A 7,537-nucleotide genomic window follows, 5' to 3' on the forward strand; every position below is an offset into this window, starting at 1 on the left:
ATACTGTTCAATTATATTTTATAAACTTTTGTAACACTTATTCTAAAAGAAAATGCATTCTGCATTCTAATTTAGAACAAAAACATTTCCTGATGGCAAGAATGGGAACTCTGGGTAGGTCAGAGGCTGAGAGAGGTCTGTGGAGAATGTTTCTGTACCCAAATATGGTATTAGCTCTCTTTGTTTTTATAAGAGAAAGTACAACAACCTCTATCCATTCTCACTTGGAGAATAAGAAACTGTTGTCCTTTTAGGGACATATAGACAAGAGACTTTCATCTTTTCCGTGGTAGGCAGAGTGGTTAAAGCACAGATTGGGGCAAACTGTCTGGATCAAATTTTACATTTACCACTTGTAAGTGGGATATGTTTCCTCACTTGTAAAATGGAAGTGATGATAGCACCTCCTTGTGATGTCACTGTTGGGATTAAATGAACTAATATGGAAATAAAGCACAAAGTACAGGGGTTAATGCACAGTAAGTAATGAGTGTTTTCTATTAATAGTTTCAAAAATAAGCTTTTGCTTTTCCAGTATTTACTACGTTCCAAGTACTAGGATAAGAACTTGCTATATATCATCTCTTTTCTCCACAACAACCCTGAGAGAGAGGGGAGATTTCATTCACCATTTTTACTGAAGAGAAATCTGAGACTCAGAGATAGTAACTGGCCCAGAGTCTAACAACTGGTAAGTGTGGAGCCAGGATCCCAGCAGACACAGAGTGACTGCTGTCAAAGTGGAGTCTTGGCATTGACACATTAGTAGAGTCTCCTATAAAACACCAGAGCCTGCCCTGCTCTGGGCCGGGAGGGCCAACCACCATCAACCAAAAATGCACTGTCTCGCCGGGTCCCGGGCTGTTGTCTGTATCACGCCTGATTTAACCTCCCATGAAAGTGTATATTTTCTGGGAAAGTAGCTCCCAGGATTACGAAGAGTACAGCATTACCACTATGTTTTTATTTTATTTTTTTATTTTTAGGCAAGACAACCCTTGGTTGACTTCACAGATTGCAAGGACCTTGTCAGTTTACGATCCCTTATTTTTTATTTTTTTTATGCCTACAGCACCTGGTCTTCCTAGGTTGTCTTCCATCCAAGTACTAACCAGGCCAGACCCTGCTTAGCTTCCGAGATCAGATGTGATCAGGCTTGTTTAGGGTGGCATAGCCGTAGACTACCACTATGTTTTTTAGGTGATATTTTTTAGAGTGGTAATGCTAACTGTGATTCTGTCATAAGAGGAACCAAAGTTTAAATCAAAACTTCAGTTCACAAGCTGGGAGTCAGCACTATTTGGTCCATATTTCTCATAGGCTCTATTGATAATTAAATGAATAACTTGAAAAAATTAGCCATAAATTGCAATAGTGGTCTGAAATACATTATATGTCATTTGTCATTTTTATTAGAAGTGTTCGGCTTCTCCATTGGTTGGCAAACTATGGCCATGAGCCAAATCTATCTCTACTGCTTGTTTTTCTAAATGAAATTTTAATGGAACACAGCCAAGCCCATTCGTCTATGTGTTGTCTACGGCTGCTTTCACATTATAGTGGCAGAGTTGAGTGTTGTGGCCAAGACTGTGTGGTTCATAAAAGCTAAAATATTTACTCTCTGACCCTTTACCATTAAAGTCTGCTGAATTACTTAAAAGTTTATTTGTGAAAATAATATATACTTAGTACAGGCACTGGTACATGAAAGGTGCTCAAGAAATAAATGATAAATATACATTAAATAAATGTTTGGATTCCACAAAGTTACTAAAAACAGGAAAGTTCACACTTATCACAGGCAACCTAAATTAGCATCTAGTATACCCCTTCCCTTCATCTTGACTCTGTAGTCCCCAGAGCAAATGCTTTGCCTATTAAACAGGAGAATCCTTGATTTCAATGGGCTCTAAAAATACAAATTTAAAATACACAGTGACATCTAGAGAGAAAGTTTCCTATAGCTTTGTGAGTGACAGAGAAGCCACAGATGATTAAATATGAAAGGAGACAGATAAGACAGAACGAGAATGCCCATCAAAGTGAGATTCGTATATTTTGGAGGCAAATCCCACCTGACTTTGGTATATAATAACACAATGTCAACCAATATCCAGTAATAGGAAATGAACTCAGCATAAATCATACTGAGTTAGCATATCCTTAGCTCTTTATGTTTCCTGGATTCTTCATAACAACATATCCAACAGTTCTTTCTTGCTATAGAATAACAGACTAAATAATAACAGAATAATGACAGAATAAAGTTTCCCAGAAAATTTTCTTCATCCATAATTCCAGTTTGACTTATCATTCCCTTTTTGAGACTGAATCTTTACACATTGATTTGATTTTTAACTTCAAGCATTTTTCGATGCCAAATTTAGTTTCAGTGGTCAGTGAAAAAAATATTCAATACTTATTATTCCTGCCATCAAGATCTTACATGTGAGAAAAGAAATCAGACCCCAAATAATGACATTTGTATTAGGACTGGAAGTACCAAACACTAGCATTAGTGACTTTTCCTTCCTTCCTTCCTTCCTTCCTTCCTTCCTTCCTTCCTTCCTTCCTTATTCCTTCTTTTCCTGAATATGTATTGCACTTACCAAGTGCCAGACCTTCACGTTGGTCCTTGAAGGTAGAGTATGGCAGGGACTCTTAAGGAACCATCATTCTAGGGAAGAAAAAGGGATAATAAACACATGAAGCAACAACGTCCTTTTAGTATGTGACTTAATACAGATGAATAAACAGGGAGATGTGAAAGAACATAACTCAGGGAAGGGTTAGTATCCACCACTCTCTTTAGAAATAGTAACTTATCTGGGTCTCTTTCTCTTCACCAATAAAATGAAGAGAATACCTACTTCATAAATACTGTAAAGATAAAATAGTTCAATAGAGTCTCTGGTGCAATGTTTAAGATGTTCAATAAAGTATTGTTATTTTTGTTATTGTCAAGGCTTCTTTATCTTTTGGTTAAATCCTCCATGTTTTCCAAGAGAGGAGAAATCTCAAACTCTAAATGTAAAATTAGCTATTGTTTATTGAAGATCACACTCTATGCCAGTGCTTTACATAAATTACCTCATTTATTCTTACTCCTACTTCACAGATGAATATATGGAGGCTTAGAAGGTGAGGTGTCTTGCCCGGTGGCTTATAGCTAGTAAGAGGCAGAACTCGAATTAAAATCTAGCTATGTGCAGTTCTACAGCCTATTCCCTCAACCACTGTACAAAGCAACCTGGACAATATTATCAATATGAAACCCTGATGACTTAACAATGGGTGCTGAAAGCTTAGTCCTCATAGCATAAGGCCAGCACGTCATGGTTTGCTTCATATGTCTTGTAAAATCAAATGTGCTTCTGGTCAAAAAGGAAAAAGAAAAATGCAAAGAAGCTTCATTCAATTCATTAGGTTAACACAGAGTGATAAAGCTAACATCCCTTACCAAGGATGCAGATTTCAAGAATGAAAAATATAACAACCCTTTGTTTTAGAAAGGTATAGTATATATTATAACATGTTTTCACATCCTTGCAGTTACTCTTCAAACATATTTTCAAATATTGACTGTAGACACCAAGGCTCAGAAAGCTTTGAGTGGTAATGAATGGAAAAGCCGAAATTTCAGACCAAATCTTCTGATTTTGAGACCTATGTTTAGCAGGTTGGAAAGGTAAAGTCAGTGGAAATTGCTGACTTTACGGGTTGCTGAAGGAAAGGAACATACCATTGCTCTTTTGGCTGTCTCTGTGAGTTCTTTCAGGACAGCTAGAAAATTAGCTCTGTAACTCCAGACAGGCCCAAGAATGGTACAGGCGGTCTCCCCTGGGAGAGAGAAAGATAGAGAAGAAGTTGGCTGCCTCCCAGGTATGCTCAGCCCCACAATAAGGAACTTTGTCTAAGACTTTCAGAAGCAAGACAATTAAATGCCCCCTAAAACCCTGGCAGCCCTGAGAGCTTTAATTCTATTTAGAGATCACCTCCTTTCCCCTTCATCATTCATTTTTTACATTTTTTAATATTCTCATTGATTTTCCATTCTCTGCTGCATACACAGCTGAGGGGTCACTTCTCTGTATCACGGTCTATAACATCACCTTTATCAGGCTGTGTGGCCGGAGGAGCACAGGGGAGAGATGAGAGTGGATATTTCTCTCTCAGAAAGGATCGATCTCTTCATAGAAGTGTCACAGCTAGCAACAGGGTTCCCAACTCAAAGCCAGCCAAGATGCCTCATTCAGAATTTCCAAGGTCTGGTTCCAATGAGAAAAATAACCAGGAGAAGTAAACATACCCTACAGATCAAAGGTAAAATAAATAAATTTTTTAAAAAGCAGATGTATTAGGGCAGCCTTTTCCACATGCTCAGCCATTTGCCAATATTTATCTAGAAGAGAGAGCATTTGAAAAAGGCTAAACAGCCCATGTGACCCACGGCAGATGAACTGCAGCATTCTTCCACGCTGGCTCATGAAAGAATTCAGAATGGCATTTTATTTTCTAAATTGAGATGTTATTATAATTTTGAATCCCAATTCTGCCAGCTGAGTTTTCTCCTCTCCAGCATGTTTCCAAATATCCGCTTCCTGTGAAGAAGAAAATATCCAGGCAACAGGAGGGAAGCCAGCCTTTCATCACACACAATCATCAGACTCTATAATCAATAGACACCTCCACGCTACAATAGTTGCTAGTGTTGTGGAAAGTTCTTCATCTAATCCTCAAGTCTTGCTATAAATGTTACCTAGCACACAGCTGTTTTTCACTCTGAGCAGAAGAACCTTGAAATCAGAAACATTCAAGAAACATATTCCATCAGGACATGATATCACAGTGTGAATAAAAATATCTTTGTTAGCGGCTGAGGCAGCTACCCTTGGGTAGAAATATGAAACAGTTGTTCGTTCTCCCCGCTCCACGCTCACGTGCAACCTTCACCAATTCCAACCTTTAAATCCAAGTTTTATTTTTTGATATGAAAACTTCAGGGAAAATTTTTCTTCCCCAGCTTCAGGTTATTATAGTAAAGAGAAAAAGGGGATTTTGGAGTCAAATATACATATTCTTAAAATGTGGCTTTTGTTCATTAGCATATGGCTTTGCTCAGCATCAGTCTTATTCTTTATGAAATGCAGATAAAGTGGGACTATTGTGAAGAAAATACAAGCACAGCGCCAGGTACATAATAGGCATTTCATATATCTTATTGTTCTCCCTCTCTTTTATCTGCTAGTTCCTACTGTCAGACTGGAATACCTTCCATTTTCATCTCGTTTTCCTTGTTCTAAATAGAAAGATGTTAAGAAATACTGCACAGTCCACATCTAACACAGACTCTCAGAGATTCTCAGAAAGTGAGGCTTACAACCACTCAGGGTCTCTCTTCCTCTGAGAGATTTTCCTATAATTGAGCCCTGAAATCTAGTTCAATGCTCCATCACTTTTTTTCCACCCTTCATGTGTTGGCACCTCACTCTAACTTTGCTCTTAAAAGAAAACACAGGCATGGAAGGCTCATATTGCATCAGATTTGGGTTCAGAACTCTGTCCAATTTCCTCAAGAAGAGCCCTCATGCTTAGTATTTGGTGATGCTTAGTAATTTTACTAGAGAATTGGAGGTGTCCCAGAGAAAGGATCTGTCATGTTATGCACAGAAGTATGCCATCCTGTACCTCCAGCTCTCATCCATGCTCTTGCATCTTACCAACAGCAGTGCCAACTCATGACCATGTCACACGCTGCCCCCCTGGAATACAGAGTCCAGTTTCCTGTCCCAACAAATGTCTCACTCAGGAAAAAGCTCAGCTTGACAAGTCTACTTTTGTCAGCACCCCAGGAATTGTAGAAAAAAATTTTTTTTCAATTTCACTAGCTACACCACACTCACAAATTCACACTTAAAAAATCTTGTATCACCATTTTCTCTTTTAATCACTACTTCTTCCACAAGCATCACCAAATACAACCAAAGTGTTTCTCCTGTGAATCTCTGCTAATATTTTCATGGACATTTTTTAATCAGAGCAGAGCCCAGAAAATTCTCCGTAATTCTTGTCAGAGTGGCTATTCTGAATGGACTACTTAACTACTGTACTTAACAGGTAGAGTTAAGAAATCACGCATTAGCATCTTGGCAAGAAATCCCTAAGTAATCTACAAGCAGGATGTGACCATCCATGCCATCCCCACCATGAATCGCCACTCAGATTTTACTCACATATATTATATTTTAACTGACTTTTGAGTTAATTCCAAGCCCTTTTCAGGCCCCATCATTCAATTTTTAAGCCCCACCAATGATCTCACTCCATGATATGAAGCACCAACATTGATTGTAACTGTCTTTTAAAAATTGATGTCTAGACACTAAGTCAAAACAGAACAGAAAGATCTACAAGAGGAAAATCCCAGAGGCCCCAGTCAGTGTAGAAGCTTGGCTAAATTCAGATTTATGTCATTGTCTAGTCAAATTTATCCTTCATTTGGCTCAATTGATGTAACGAAATGCAAAGGGTCATTGATCACTTTGCTGAATGCCATCTGAGAGCAAAATATTCCCAGTAACAGAACACTTTGTTTAAATGCAGCATTGCAGAACATGGATGGGCTCCAAACGCAGAACGTATTGTTACCTTTAAAGTTGGCATCAGAACAGCACAGAGAACTGTTTAGAAAACATTTCCAGAAGAAAGTTCACTTCTGAAAAATGGGACTATTCCTGTCGGAGTATAAGAGCTAGAGCATTCTGCTAATTTAAAGAGCCCTAAATCTACACATACCTCTACAATTACAAAGGCGTAATTGTAGAAAAATAAATATTTACTTAACACTTGTGAAAAATAAATATTTACTTAATAATAATTCAACTGTGCCTTGAGCACTTATTATATGGCAGGCATATGTACTAAGGGTTTCTCCTGATCTTCTATGCATCAGAGATTCAATAAAAGCTTGTGATTTACTTGGTTCGTGAAGCCAAAAATAGAGCTTTGATATTATAGAATGAGAGAAAGGGATCCAAAATTAATAAAGAGCCTACCCACAAATTAAATTTACCTCCTGGTGTTCTTAAAGATCATTGATTACAAAAGTTGCAAATATAATTTACTGTTGGGTTTGTCACATCCTATTTATATGGCTTTGCCTTTTTAGTACTAAGAAAGTTTTTTCGCTATTTAAAATTGCCCTGAAACTTAGATATTCTACTACTAAAAGACAACCAAATGTTTGAATGGGCTCTGGTAACTTTCATTAAATATTTTTCGTCTGACCTTTTAAAAATTCTATAGATTGTCTTTAAATTGACAGTACTCCTTAAAAAGGATTTCAGTATCTGGTTTCTTCTCAAAGTGATGCTCCTATACCTTTCTATAACTCCATTTCTTCAACGATATTTTGGTTACAATGAATTTTAAAAGAGAAAATAGTAGTAGGTCAGGAAGCCAGGGTCCTGGGTCTAGAGGTACACCATGTTCTTAGCTAGCTATAGGAAGTTAAAATGAATTCTAGTAATTTCTTCAG

The 7,537-nt window shown here is 37.6% G+C and overlaps 1 protein-coding gene and 1 pseudogene across 1 annotated transcript in view; one reads left to right on the forward strand and one right to left on the reverse strand.

The window, feature by feature from the left end:
• Window positions 1-7,537, forward strand: part of TRHR (thyrotropin releasing hormone receptor) — a 42,123-nt gene that overhangs the window by 23,342 nt on the left and 11,244 nt on the right. The window lies entirely within an intron of this gene.
• Window positions 1,064-1,182, reverse strand: LOC111745237 (annotated as a pseudogene).

This window comes from Pteropus vampyrus, unplaced genomic scaffold (assembly GCF_000151845.1).
Source record: "Pteropus vampyrus isolate Shadow unplaced genomic scaffold, Pvam_2.0 Scaffold149, whole genome shotgun sequence".
In the NCBI taxonomy this organism is placed as follows: Eukaryota; Metazoa; Chordata; class Mammalia; order Chiroptera; family Pteropodidae; genus Pteropus; species Pteropus vampyrus.